This window comes from Cupressus sempervirens, chromosome 8 (genome assembly GCF_028749045.1).
Source record: "Cupressus sempervirens isolate cs-2001-9-10 chromosome 8, ASM2874904v1, whole genome shotgun sequence".
Classification (NCBI taxonomy): domain Eukaryota; kingdom Viridiplantae; phylum Streptophyta; class Pinopsida; order Cupressales; family Cupressaceae; genus Cupressus; species Cupressus sempervirens.
Window position 1 is genome coordinate 211404057 of NC_143125.1, and position 15010 is coordinate 211419066.

A 15010-nucleotide genomic window follows, 5' to 3' on the forward strand; every position below is an offset into this window, starting at 1 on the left:
TAGGTTAATCTATGACCCCTTTCAACACATTTCATGACAACATATGTCCCTAGGGGCCCTAAGACCCCTAGGGACCCATTTTGTTGGTTCAAATACTTTGAAAGGTGTCATAGTTTAACCTATTACACCTTTCAATCGATTTCACGTCAACATATGTTTGTAGGGCTCGTAGGACCCCTTGGGACCCATTTGGTTGGCTTGATCGTGTTGAAAGGGGTCATAGGAAAACCTATGACCCCTTTTGATGCATTTCATGACAACATATGTCCCTAGTGGCCCTGCTACCCCTAAGGACCCATTTGGTTGGTTCAAATATGTCAAAAGGGGTCATTGGTCAACCTATGACCCCTTCCAACATATTTCATTATAGCACGTCTCTAGGACACCTAGGGACCCATCTAGTTGGTTCTAATGCATCAAAAGGGGTCATAGGTTAACCTATGACCCATTTTAATGCATTTCATGACAACATTTGACCCTATGGGCCCTAGGACCCCTAGGGACCCATTTAGGTGGTCTGAATTTGTCAAAAGGGGTCATAGGTTAACCTATGACACCTTTTGACCCATTTTATGAAAACAAATGTCCCTAGCAGCCCTACGACACCTAGGGACCCATTTGGTTGGTTCCAATCCATCGAAAGGGGTCATAGGTTATGACCCTTTTCGATGCATTTAATGACAACATATAACCTTTCACCCTTTTCAAAGCATTTCATGACAACATATGTCCCTATGAGCCCTAGGAATCCTAAAGAATTATTTGGTTGGTTTGAATGCGTCAAAAAGGGGTCATAGGTTAACCTATGTCCTCTTTCAATGCATTTCATGAAAACATTTGTCCCTAGGGGCCCTAGGGCCCCTACCGACCATTTGGTTGGTTCCAATGCATTGAAACGGGTCATTGGTTAATCTATGACCCCTTTCAATGTATTTCATGACAACATATGTCCCAAGGGGCTGTATGACCCTTATGGACACATTTAACTGGTTCCAATGAATTAAAAGGGGTCATAGGTTTTAACCCATTTGATGATCACATATGTCACTAGGCAACCTACAAGCATTCGATATGTCAAAAAGTGTCATAGGTTAACCTATGACCCTTTCGATGCATTTCATGACAAAATACGTACCTAGCAGCCCTAGAATCCCTAGGGACTGATTTTCTTGGTTCAAATGCATTGAAAGGGATCATGGGTTAAGTGATGAACCCTTTTAAAGGATTTCATGACAACATATGTCCCTAGGGACCCTAGGAACCCTAGGGACCCATTTGGATGGTTTGAATGTATTGAAAGAGATCATAGATTAACCTATGACCCCTTTCAATGCATTTGATGACAGCATATGTCCCTAGCAGCCTAACAACCTTGAGGCACCTATTTGGATCGTTCAAATGTGGCAAAAGTCATCATTGGTTAACCTATGACCCCTCTTGATGCATTTCATGAAAGCATATGTCCCTAGGGGCCATAGGACCCCTAGAGACCCATTTGGTTGGTTTGAATGCATCAAAAGAGGTCATAGGTTAACGTGTGATACCTTTCAGCCCATTTCATGATAGGACATGTCCCGAAGGTCCTTATGACTCATAGGGAGCCATTTGGATGGTTTCAATGTGTCAAAAGGGGTCATAGGTCAACCTAGTCCCATTTCAATGCATTTCATAACAGCATATGTCCCAAGCAACCCTAGGACCTGTAGGAACATCGAAAGGGGTCTTAAGTTAACCTATCACCCCTTTCGACATATTTCATGACAACATATGTCCCTAGAGGCCCTAGGACCCCTAGGGACCTATTGGTTTGGTTGAAATGTCTCAAAAAGGGGTCATACAATAACCTATGACTCATTTTTACATATTTCATGATAGCATATGTCCGTAGAGGCCCTAGGGAGTCAAAATTTTGATGCATTTCATTATAAAATATGTTCCTAAGAGCCATAGGACCCCCAGGGAGCTATTTGGTTGGTTTCAATGCATCAAAAATTGTCATAGGTTAAGTTGTGACCCTTTTTGACACATTTAAATGAACCAAATTGGTCCCTAGGGATCCTAGATCCCCTAGGGACATATGTTTCAACACACATAAGGAGAACATATGTCCTTAGGGGCCCTAGGACTCCTAGGGATCCATTTGGTTGGTTTGAATGCATTGAAAGGTGTCATAGTTTAACCTATGACTAATTTTGAGGCATTTCATGACAACACATGTCCCTAGGGTCCCTACAACCCATAGGGGCCCATTTTGTTTGTTCCAAAGCATCGAAAGGGCTCATAGGTTAATCTATGACTCCTTTAGAGACATTTAATGAAAACATATGTCCCTAGGGGCCCTACAACACACAGGGACCAATATGCTCTATTCAAATGCATTAAAAGGGGTCATAGATTAACCTATGACACCTTTTAATAGATTTGATGAAAACATATGTCCCTATGCGACGTAGGACCCCTAGGGACCTATTTGGTTGGTTCGAATGTGTCAAAAGAGGTCATTGTTTTACCTATGACCCCTTTCAAAACATTTCATGACAACATATGTGTTTAGGTTCCCTAGGACCCCTAAAGACCCATTTGGTTGGTTCTAATGCATTGAAAAGGGTCATAGACTAACCTATGACTCCTTTCAATGTATTCCATGACAACATATGTCCCTAAGGGCCCTACGAACCCTAGGAACCCATTTGGTTGGTTCCAATGCATCGAAAGACATCATAGGTTAAGTTATGACCCATTTTGATGCATTTCATGACAACATATCTCCCTAAGGGCCCTATGACCAATAGGGACTCATTTGGTTTCTTCGAATGCATCAAAATGGGTCATATCTTAACCTATCACCCCTTTAGACACATTTCATGACAACATATATCCCTAGTGGCTGTAGAACCCATAAGGACCCATCTAGTTGGTTCAAATGCATTAAAAATGGTTAAAGGTCAACCTATGATCCCTTTTGACTTATTTAATGACAACATATGTCCCTACAGGCCCTATGACCCCTAGGGACCCACTTGGTTGGTTTAAATGTGTTGAAATGGGTCATAGGTTAATCTATGAGCCCTTTCAATGCATTTCATGACAACATATGTCCCTAGGGGCCCTATGACCCCTAGGGATAAATTTGGTAGGCTCAAATGCATGGAAAGGGGTCATACGTTAACCTATGACCCCTTTCAATGGATTTCATGACAACATATGTCCCTAGGGGCCCTACAACCCCTAGTGACCCATTTGGTTGGTACGAACACATTGAAAGGGGTCATAGGTTTTTCGACACATTTCATGAAAACATGTCTCTAGGGGCCCTACAACCCCTACAGACCCATTTGGTTGGTTTGAATGCATTGAAAGGGGTCATTGGTTAACCTTTGACTAATTTTGATGCATTTCATGACAACATATGTTGCTATGGTCCCTAGGACCCTTAGGGACCCATTTGGTTGGTTCCAATGTGTCGAAAGGGGTCATAGGTTAACCTATGACCCCTTTCGACACATTTCATGACAACATATGTCCCTAAGGGACCTGGGACACCTAGGGACCCATTTGGTTGGTTTGAACGCATTGAAAGAGGTCATAGGTTAATGTATGACCCCTTTTGACCCATTGAATGACAAGATATGTCCTTATGTGTCATATGACCCTTAGGGACCCATTCGGTTTGTTTAAATGCATCAAAAGGGGTCATAGGTTAACCTATGACCCCTTTGAAATAATGTTGTGCTCTCGATCATAGTATAGGGTGGGGTCCTGGGGCAATGCCCCCACGGGGGTTTTGGGAGCTAGTGCCCCTGAAGCCAAAAATGCCCTTATATTGTAAAAGGCATTGGCTACTATTTTTCTATTACTCTAGCCCTAATTTTGTAAGCAAAAAAAGCTTATATAAAAAAGGATTAAGGTAAGGGATTTTCATAATGTGTGATGCAAAAATTAGCTTCTTGCAATAGTATTGACCTGTAAGGAATTACAAATTGTAATCAGGTTGTAGTCACTACATCATAATAATATTAGTCTTGTTGTTGGTGGACATAGCCCAGGGATTGGATGAACCATGTTAAATCTTGGTGTCTTGTGTTCTCTTTTGTGCAATCTTCTATTTTCTAGGATTATTTATATTTGCATTGCACTGTTATTTCTATATGAGATTAATCCTAATACTTTATACTACAGTACTAAAGCTTTTTAGTATCATCCCTACCTCAGTTTTACTTTTTATTTGGAAGGTTTTTGGGTCAGCAAATTATGTGTCAAAAGTGTTATGTATGCTTTAATGTTTTCAGTTTCTCATGCATGTAATTAGATCTAAATACAAATGAAGGATTAATTACTAAATTAAGGATTAAGGTTTATTGGTTACTGATTCACCCCTCCCCTCTCAGTAACTTAGCCTATCATAATATTTCCAACAGTTGAAATTAGAGCTTTCTGGTTCTTAGAGAAAAGTTTAACAACTTGAGAAAAGATCAAAGGTGATGGAGGTATTCAAACTTGACAAGGCTATTGATAATGAGAAGCTAGATTTGGAATTGGCTATTAGACAACTCAAGAAAGAAAAAGGGAAAATCACTCAATCACTTAAAATAAGGAAAGATCTTGCAATCTAGATGAACAATCAAGTCTACATTGAAGAAAGAATTAATCCTAATACTTTATACTACAATACTCTTCAATAAGAAGTAAGAAAATTGAGAAGAGAACAAGAAATTCAGTCACTAGGATTGTATGAAGTCATGGAAGAGAAAAGCAAGATAAAAGAAGAGATAGAAGGAAAGAACAATGAAATTCAACACTTACCCCTTCAGCAGACAAACTTCGTTGATTAGCTTAGGAATGCAAATGAAGAAATCATGAATCTAAGATCAGAAAATGAAAGATTGCAGAATGATCTAAACACTAAAATGAAAACCAATGAGAGGATGATGAAATCTCAAGTAGACATGAATCAATTGAATGAGAAAAACTATTATAGACAAAAAGGAAAAGCAGGAATTGGATATACAAAATAACTTGAATTATCCAAGCAAGGAGCTCAAAAGAATCAAAGACCTACTTGCAATCACTATGGTAAGATAGGTCATACATCAAAAAAATGTTGGAGCAAAGTAAAAGCTAAATTCAATGGAAAGTGCTACAATTGCAATCAGCATGCTCATAGGGGAAAGGAATGCAAAGAGAAACCTAAGTTTGAAGGAAAATATAAAAAATGTACGAAGCATGGGCACCAATCCTTAGAATGCAAAAGTAATATATAAAACACAATAGAATAGATTGTGAAAGCTATAGTTGATTGGGACTATAAAACTTGGTGTCGATGTCATTACTATGGAGAATTTGGATACATTGTATAAAACATCATATGAGGACAAGAGACACTACCATAAGATTTTTTCATTTGTACAAAACTTGGTCATCTTGCCACGAATTGTATGAATACTAGAAGAATTGAAGATGAAAAGGAGGCAAAAGCTAATAACATCAGAAAGTAGATGAGATAGCAATGGGTTCCAAAATCTTTTGAGAGTGCAAGTTCAAGAAATGATGAACAAGACACTCAAGAATTGGGTAACTCCACCATTTCTACTTGATCTCTCATAGGAGAACTAGAACTAGGATTCTGAAGATATCTCACATCAGTTCTAGTTAGTAGAATGAAAGATTGAAATCAGAATTCAAGATGCAAAGGCATCATCGAGTGAAAGATGCCAATGATTATTGAGTATTCTTAGGTTGTAGACCTTATCAAGCGAGGTCAGGTTGCAGACCCTACTGAGAAAGGTCGAGAGTAACTAAGTTTTGTGTGGTTACCAAGTCATGGAAGACTCTGCTAAGCATTCAATGTAAATGAAGTGGAAGATACTTTTTCATTTGAGAAAAAAATCATAAAAGGCATTTATAGGAAAATTTGATGAAAAATGGAAAAATTGAAGTCATTTCTCATTGTGAATTTTTGAGAACTATCTGTGCAGAGTGATCTTTAGAGCATTCAAGAAATTTGAGAAAATTGTTATTGAAGATTTTCATATTCTCTCAAACCTTACTGACTAAAGATGGCATCCACAAGTAGAAAATCAAAGAGAGATTCAGACATGTTAGTTTGAGGTGTGGAGTGGAAAGCACTAGATTTTAAGTAGAGCCTTGCCATTGTGAAAACCCTAGATCCAAGTAGAGCTTAGTCACAAATTCCATCAAAGGTACTATTAATCAATGATATTCATTCACATTTTAAGGTCCTATTCAAGACATTAGAACAATGGAGATGGATGAATAATTGAAATAATTATGCATTAATGGTGTGTTGAAACCTGAGCATCAACATCTTGAAACAAAAATGTTTAACTCACATTTGGCATATGCCATGGGATTTTCAAATAAAATGGATAATATATATTCTCAGTCATGCATAATGGTCATTTTTGGTTAGAACAACCCATTTTGATAAACAAGAAGATGATCCATAGGATCACTGGTCTTCCTATGTTGACAAAAGGAAAAATCACCAAAATCCTAAGTCAGGTTGAACTAGAGAAGAAAACCCTTGCTAAGTGGGATGGAATTGGAATGAAGATTAGCTATGTCATAGACATGGAACTCAAATTTGGGATACATGTCATCGCTCATAAGATTTACAACTTGAGCATACTAAATAACGTTTCATGTGAAGCAATGGATTTAGCATACAAAGTGGTCAAGAATAACCTATCACTTGACCTTGCCAAATTGATGCCTAACCAATTCAACAAAAACATGGAGAGTATAAGGACTTCCAAGAACAATCCTTGTAAGTTCAATTCATTTTTGGCTTGTCTATTTTTCTATGTACAAAAGTTTTTCCCATCTAAAAGTACAGTGGTTTGGAGGAAGGATGTACCTATTATTTATTAGAGTAATGAGTATATAGCTAAAATGGGAGAGAACTATGTAAATATTATAGATAACTACTTTGATGCATTCAAAGAGAAGATAAATAACAGATTCAGGATTCCCAAGAAACTAGTTGATGATTACAAAGATCATTTTTTTTCATGGTTTATAGTGACAAAGTATATATTTAGGCAGTTAGACCAAGGATAGTATGGTTAAAACCTCTTGGTTATGAGGTAAACATAGATGAAACCAAGGACATAATTGATGCACTGGTTAATGATCATGTTGACCCTAAAGTTGCATACTTTGGCACGTATGATGAGGAAAAGGCTAGAATTGAAATTGAAATCAAATTCCCTTAGGTAGTCAACAAAGGAAAGAAGAGAAATGCCTAACTGAAAACTAGTTCCACTCTTCTATTGACTAAAGGGAAAGCAGATGATATTAAGGATGAAGAAGTAGAAGATGAAGAAAAATCAAAGGATGAAGAGCCATTGAAGAAGAAAGGTAAGGTAATTATTACCAAGCCCACGAAGATATCTACTGCAATGTTTACAAGATCATCTAGGAAGAAAGTAGATAAAGAAGGAGGAGATGTAATCTTTAAGAGACCTCCACCTACTTTTGAGGAAAGGCTGAAAGATATTGAATCATGATAAGGCATACCAAATTTGAAAGCAATGAAGAATGAGACTAGGACTATAGAAGAGAAAAAGGAAATAGAAGATGTGTTAATGTCTAAAATGGGTAAGTGGAAGTATTGCCTAGACCAGCTTGCTCAGTAGCTTCTGAGTGATCTAATGGAGAAGATCAAGACAAGATGGGATAATTCCTTGAAAATTGCAAAATACATTTACGAGCAGACCCTAAGGAAACTCATGCTGAGTTTGGATGACGAGGTAAAGGAATCTTTAAAGAAAAATGAAGCAAAGCTTAGTTTGAGATTCAACACTTGTCTTATATTGTTGAATGGCATTGAACATGTGGTAAGGAATGCTAAAAACACATGGAAGAACATTTATGTTGTTCACAAGAAAAGTGATTTTATTTTTAGTGTTAGTGACAAGGATGAAGGTGATGATGAACAAGAAAAATATGAAGGAATCAATAATGAAGAAGTTACTCATTATGAAAATTTAGATTATGATGAAGAGGATCAAGCGGAAGAAGCTACTCAAGAAGATTTACTAGATGTGCAAGATACTGAGGAGACTAACCTAGAGAAAATTGTTGTAGCAATCATAGTCTCACTTCATCATTCTCCAACCAAAGCACTAAAAACATGAAGCCCAAAGAAAGCTTTAGCAGTATTGATTGTAACAAACATTGAAAGCACAAGCACTCAACAAATCTTTGCACCCATCCACCTTAGTACTTCATTGAATGAAGTGACAAGCACATCATCCACCAAACAACTGACACTTCCCTCTACATTAGTTTTGGTAGCTCTACGTATTTCTACTATTGGTATTTCAATAATAAGTGTAGTATCTACTTTTACAACTAGTCTGACCATTTCTACAATTGTTTCCATTCCTAGCATGCAATTAATAAGTGCAAAGTTAATTGAGACCAGGTCTCAACTGAGCACAAAATTTTTGGGTAAAGGAAAAGAGAAGGAAGAAGACATAGATCTTGATGAGGAGATTGTTATTTTAAATTGGGATATTTGCAATCTCAATCCTGATCAGATGCACATTTTTGGAGAAATTCTTCAAAAGAAAGCTAAGAAATAGAGGCTTAGAGAAGGAAGGAACAAGGAATTCCAAATAATAGAAGATGCAAAGAATATCCTTGCAAAGGAATTAAATATAGAGGTTGATACATCTCAACAAATTTTGAATCAATTAGTAAAGGTAGTCCAGAAATTCAATAATGATTTGAATGGACAAGAGAAATTGTTGCAGAGAGCTAAGAAGAAGTTTGAGAATAAAGTTTTGGAACTCATTGCTCAACAAATTGCTATCCATCAAGTAGAATTATCTACCATTCTAGGCTCACTAGAGAACTCCTACAACAATGTGTCTTTACTATTTAGTAAAATCTTTGATATTTCAAATTTCGCTAAGGAATTAAAAGATAAACTCTCAAAGATTGATGAGGATCTAAAGGCAAGTGCACAATAGTTGTAACTTGACCTGAGCTATAGCTCTACCCATTACAATACGATCATATTCCTAATTGGTATGTAGGTAGAATTGCTGAGAGAAGATGCCAAAATAAGAACTACATTGATAGATATATAGGGCATGATTCTCCAAAACATGGATGCATTGCAAAAACATATTGCACATGCTAAAAAACTCATCCATGATAAAAACTTCTCAATTGTAGATCACATGATAGAACTATCAACAAAAGTGTAAATTGCATTGCACACATGCAAGGTATTGCAAGAAAATTTGGATAAGACAATAGCATTAATTTTGAAGGTACATTTAGATTTCTTGTCACATTTTGGCATTAATGTCAAGAAGGGGCAAAAGATGTATATTTTAGAGAAGATGTATAGAAAAGAGGAGAAAATGTATATATTAGATATGAAAAGATGTATAGTATACTGAATATTATGTATGGGGGAGCATTCTCGTATTATTCATATACAAATACTCATAGGTACATCTTTTAGCAAAACATTTCGAAAAATCTCAAAAACAACATACTCTACTAAGTCAGAGACATAAGGTTATGGATAAAAGATGCTCTTGAACAATTTGAATTCAGTTTTGACTGATAAGTGTTTTTGTCACTAATGCCAAAGGGGGAGATTGTTGACATTATAGTCATGTTTGTTATTAGTGACATACACTTATTTAGATTATAAGTATCTACTGAGAATATTGTATAGTTAATAGTGTTAACCAAGCATTTTAGTTTCTAGGAAGCTCTATAGTTGCTATTGATTCCAAGGGATAGTATTCAGCTTGCACTAGGTAGTTACTACAAAGTTGTTGATCAGTAGTGTAAACTAAGCATCTTAGTGTATGCTGAGTTTATCAATGCAAATCGAGTTGTGCAGTGCTTACCAAGTTCATAGTTGATGTGATGTGAGTCTAGTGTTAATCGAGCTACTTAGTGTTAACCAAGTGACTCAATTTATACTAGTCTTGTAGTGATAGCATTGACCAAGCTATGCAATGCGAATCAAGTGATCCTATTTACATGCTGATTTTCATAGTATTTGCCAAGTCACCAATGTAGATCGAGTTCAAGACTACTTGGATGTGATTAGTATAGACCGAGATTCTATGTCTACTATGTGTATGATGATACTGAGCATTGATAGTGGATGCCAAGTATCAGAACCTCACCAAGCTAGTCTTCATAAACTAAGCTTCTTCATTTGGGCTGAATTTGTGTATTTTGTTTAAACATGTATTATGGTCGACTTTGTAATTTGTAATTGGATTGATATATATGTAATGTATTGTACCACATCCAAAGTAGTGATAAGGAATTAATGTAATAATAAGAGAAGAGCAAAAGTGTGAATTAAAAAGGCTACAATAGTATAAGGAGTAACCAAGATTTATCTATCACAACAAGGTGATTTCTACACTTAGAGGAATCTCAATTAGCAAACCAAGTCGTAGATAAGAGATCAGCTACTATTTCATCCTAATAGGTGGATTAGTCAAATCCTTTAACAAGGTATACCTAATGGTCTTGTGTAAATCTCTTTATTGAATGCATACTTCATTGTATGTTTCTAAATCCTTTTGTAAGGTGGATGTAGCAGTCTTTATTGCTCCTAATAGGGCAAATCATCAGAAGTGATCATTGTAAGCCTTAACAAGCCAACTTTATACTGTAATACTAAAGCTTGTGGGTATCATCCCCACCCCAGTTCTAATTTATATTTGGAAGGTTTCTAGATCACCAAATTGTGTGTCAAAAGTGTTATGTATGCTTTAATTTTTTTAGTTTCTCAAGCATACAATTAGGTTAGAATACACCTTAAGGATTAATTGCTAAATTAAGGATTAAGTTTGATTGGTTACTGATTCACCCCTTGCCTCTTAGTAACTTAGCCTATCATAATATTACCAATAATTAAATCTTCAACACTGATCTTGAATGGATCTTTACATAGAAATATGCTTGAATGAAAGTAGATGGATAAATCTTTAGGGCTCCATAGAGATTTAATTCTTCAATGGCTAATAATGGACCTCCTTGAATCAGATCTTGAATGCTTGAATGCTTGAATGATTGAATGCTTGATAAGTTTAGCATTTGATATAATTGATAGTAGATTCTTTCATAGTAAATAGATCAAAAATTTATGTAGGTGGATTGTCATTCATGGGTCAAAACTTCATGTAGGTGGATATTGATTATGCAAAATGAGAGAGAAAGGATTCCTTATATAGAGATCTAGGGCACAAAGTTCTAGAGAAAGTTGACATTGGATCTAATTAAATCCCAATTAACCTTAACCCCTAGAAATGGACCTATATTAAAAGTAATTTAAGAGTTTACCATTCCAAAACCTGAAACAGCTAACCTGGAAGTGGGGAAATGAAACTTTTTAAAGCTCAATATCTCAAAACTCTTGCAACTTAAAAATTGAACATGGGGTTAGGGACGAGGTTGACCCTTCCCTAGGTTAGGGTCAAGGTTGTCCTTGACCTGGGTTAGGCTCAATGTTGGCCTTGACCCTTCAGGTTGTCCTTGACCTAGAAAGTCAAAATCCTCAATTTCATAGAGAAAATTGTCTGAAAGAGGCTGGGAATGGAGAGAGAATCAAAATAGAGGGAAAATAGATAGATCCATGCAAAGGCCTAATCAAAGCACTTGACATGACCCCAAACCACTTACTCAGAGGGCTAAATGATCTTAAGATGGAAGTGCTTCCATTTTAAGATGATACATTACCATTTCCCAGTTTTTATCTACAAGCTCTTTGAAGAATGTCTTTTACTTCTTGCAAAACTTTCTATACAGTAGAAGAGTTAATTATCAGACAAAGGTTCAAATCTTTAGAGATAGAGAGAAGACATTTTTAAGATATTTGTGCTTACATATAGTGCTCCATTCCTTGTATTCGTGGTAGAGTCTCCACCTTGCTTAGCTAAAAAAGTTTTATTCATACTCTTAATTTTCCTAATATCAAGTTCACTTACACATTTAGGCTGACAAATATTATCCCACGCAATTAAATGAAATATTTTTCTATTTTCTGATCCGGTCCATAAGAAATTCTTTTGGATCTTATCAATTACCTCTGCATATATACCTAAAATTTTAAAGAGGCTAAGGACATAAGTAGGAAGGCTTTAGAGAGATGACTTAAGAAGGGTCACTTTACTAGCTTGAATGAGCCTACTTCATTTCCAACCTACTAGTCTTTTATTGAACTTCTCAACTAGATTCTCTCAAAAAGAATCTGGGGGTTTTTGGCCTAGAGGAAGTCCAAGATAAGTTCCAAAAAATCACCAATAGGAAAAATCAAAATATTAGAAATCTTTCTTTTCCTAAGAAATTAAGGAAGAATAATGAACTTTTCTCCTTATTAACAAGTATCCCCAAAGCATCATAGTACAAATTCAGAGCCCTTTTAAAGCAACTAGCCTCCTTGAAAATAGCTAGACCCAAAAAAATATTATCATTAACAAATTGCTCATGAGAGAAACTTAGATAATGAGAAGAAGGATCAATACCACGAATAACTTCACAAAAATTTAACAATAATAGTAAAAAAAATCAAAGATATAGGATCTCCTTGCCTTGGTCCTCTAGAAGGTTTGAAAAAATTGGTGGAGACCTCGTTAACCAAAATAGCCACATAAATCATAGTCACTAATTGAGACATTAGTTGCAAACATATGTTGCCAAAACCAAAAGTCTTCATAATTCTGAAAAGGAAACTCCATTCCGCACAATCATAGGCTTTTGTAATATCCACTTTCATCACAAAACCCTATATTTTAGAAGAAGCCATAGAATGAATATTTCATATACCACAATTATAGAATTCAAAGTTTTCCTTCAAAGAAAAAAACCATTTTGTCATTCAAATATCAGATTCGTAAGAAATTTTAAAATATGCATAGTCAAAACTTTAGAGGTCATTTTATAAATTGAATTGTAGGGGCTAATAGGTATAAAGAAATCTAGAGCATTCACTCCAAAAAAAAATGGAATCAAGCATAAAAATATAGAATTTATCTCTTTAAGAATTTTTTTGGCTCCATAGAACTCCTTACCAACATTACATACATCATTTCTAGCCACTTCCCATAACAACTAGAAGAAAAACATAGGAAATCCATCTAGGCCTCAAGATTTATCCCCTTCAAAAGATTGAACTGCCTCAAAAATATCTTTCTAAGAGGGAATAGCAATTAACCCACGATTCATCTCTTTAGAAACAGATTTAGGAATAGTTCTAAGCAATGTTTCATGTTTAATCCTATCAATATTTTGATAAGCCATTAAGAGAGAAGAAAAAAAAGAAACCAAATCATTAGCAATCTCCTTCTCTTCAGTTACTTCATTCAAGACCACCTTTAGTTTAATTAGTTGATTGGTAGCCCTATGTTTCATAGTAGTCAAGTGAAAAAAATTAGAGTTTCGATCTCCTACCTGAAGCCATATTGCCCATGACCTCTGCCTCCAAAAGACCTCTTCCTTTGAGAAAATATTGTGAAAATTGACTAGTTTTGCATTTTCTTCAGCAAGAATGGCCCTAGAATAACCTTCCATCTTAATTCTATCCTAAATATCTTTTATTTCCATTAACACATTATATTTTTCCTTAATGATATCTCCAAATTCACTCTTATTCCATTCCTTGACTTTTCTTTTAATATGCGTAAATTTATTATTTAAGCAATAGAGAGCAATCCCTTCCACTTTAAATTCCACCAACTTTTACATCTTTGAATAAAGTCTAGGTGTTGGGTCCACATTTTTTCAAATCTAAAAGGAAAGTGTTTCTTTTCCTTAATCAAATTTGCATTGTGTGACATTGATAACATTACAGAGCTAAAAAGGTCACCATCACTCAATTCCAAGAATTAGTGACACCTATGAAGTGGCATTCACTTTTACTCTATTATATTTTCTTGCATTCAGTTGTTCACTTCCCTCCCATTATTCTTTCTTTCCAACCATATTTATATGACTATTATATAATGGGTGTATTTTTGCATAAGATGACCTTTAGCATAGTTCTAAATAATTTATTATCAAATTTATTCCTATATAGTTATGGTATTACTTGATGGATATTATCAGTTAGTCTCATAAATGTTTATTGAATGGTGTTAGTGATATTAATAATTCATTTTAATTAATTAAGAACAATGTTTGATAATTAATTAATAGATATGGCTGAGTATTGGTGATTATATATGTTACATCCCAAAATTTTAACCTAATTAAAATAAGTTATAGTTCTTGAGATGATTAGCTAAAACTATCATATTCTTGATCATGTGAAAAGGGAAGTTATAGTTAACCATTTATTTCATGTGGAAATGGTTGTTATTATGGAGTCAGTTAATAGATATCATATTTAATTGTTTATTGGAAATGGTAGTTAGTCATTTTTTAATTATATTTACTTGTTATTAATAATGGTAATCAAAGATTGTTATAATTATTTGTGATAAATATTGATTTAACTAGAAGAACTTTTTATTATTGTGGAAGTGTTGCACTAGTGGTTGTAGGAGTAGATGAAGGGGAGAAATCATTTCTAAATGAGATTCGAGGAATGGGGCACTATCCTAGTCCATTTGTTCAATTGCCAGGTATGACCTCTAACTACCTTGGTAAGGATTTAGTGACTTCACAATAGAGTACACCTCTGGATAGTCACAAGCTACTTGGACAAACATATTAAAAAAAATTGTCATTATCTAAAATTCATGTTGAGAACCATTACCTTTTTTGTTTTCAGATGTCATCTTTACTTCTTTTATTAACACACACACACACACACACACACACACACAAACATATGCAGGATGCCACCATGATATTAAGATAATATATATAGTTCATGCTTATTAAAATATGTATGTATGTGTGTGTGTGTGTATATTCACACACACACATATGCACATTAATCAAGAGGATATGATGTTAGAAATAAGCCATATTTGTTTGAATTACACATGTATATAGA